Source organism: Arachis ipaensis, chromosome B05 (assembly GCF_000816755.2).
Source record: "Arachis ipaensis cultivar K30076 chromosome B05, Araip1.1, whole genome shotgun sequence".
In the NCBI taxonomy this organism is placed as follows: Eukaryota; Viridiplantae; Streptophyta; class Magnoliopsida; order Fabales; family Fabaceae; genus Arachis; species Arachis ipaensis.
The window spans coordinates 40923032-40924369 of NC_029789.2; positions in this window are offsets into that span (position 1 = coordinate 40923032).

Genomic DNA, 1338 nt, shown 5'->3' on the forward strand with positions numbered 1-1338 from the left:
TTAGAAATTATTAATAACTAAATGATAAATTATTATTTTATAATTTATATTGTGTTTAATTAAGTGGTTTTATCACGTCTTTACCCACTTATTCATATGATTAGCATGATATTATAATTCCTTCCCAAAATTATTCCATAGTTGAAAACTTGCTTCCTAGAGATCTTTTAATTATGTATTTTAACTCTCCTTTATTCCATTCGATGACGTGATCCGTGTATTAAGTGTTTCAGGCTTCATAAGGCAGGAATGGCTTAGAGAATGGAGAGGAAGCTTGCAAAAAATGGAAGGAACACAAGAAGAAATCGCAGCGACGCGAATGCGTGCCTAACGCAAATGCGTGGATTGAAGTCTGCACGAATGACGCAAACGCGTGAACAACGCGAACGCGTGGACGACGCGAACGCGTGGACGACGCGTACGCGTGACCTGCGCGATCTGCAAAAATAACAGAATACGCTGGAGGCGATTTCGGGCCACATTTTGACCCAGTTTTCGGCCCAGAAACACAGACTAAAGCTAGGGAACATGCAAAAACTCAACACGCATCCACACACATTCAGATACATCGATATTAGGATTATTTTTTTTAGTTTTAAATCTGAATCTAGATTAGCTTTACATTGATAGTTTATGCTTTTGCTTAGGGGTGTCCGCGGATCGGATCGGATCAGATATGGCCAAAAATTCTATCCGATCCGCACAATTTCTATCGGATCGGATCGGATATGATATCCGCACTTTTTAGTGCCGGATCCGATCCGATCCGATCCGCACTTTTGCGGATCGGATCAGATCGGATATCGGATATATCCGCATAATTAAACCTTCTCTTTTTAATCATATTTTTATGTAAAAGAATTCGATAAAAATATTTTTTTCATACTTTTAAACTTATTTATTCCAAAAATATTTTTAATCAAACTCTCTCTAAATAACAAAAATAAAATAATACAATATATGAATAATAATTACTAAATAAAACATACAAACAAGTAAATATAATACCAAACATATATATATTATAGTGCGGGTCTGCGGATCTGCGGATCGGATCGTATCCGCAATTTTCGGATCGGATGCGGATATTTACCGCAGATCTGCGGATACGATCCGATCCATGGACACCCCTACTTTTGCTTTGGATTTTTGGATGCTGAAGAGTCATTACCTCCGTGAAGACATTACTTTAGTTTGTTTCCTTATTCCTTTATTTCTATTAGTTGCTTATTGGCCCTATTCAATTAAGTATGTTGCATTTTGAATTTATTAGTATATAGGGTTACTTTTATTTTTAATTAATTTTAATTTTATATTTTATTTTATTTTATTTATTAT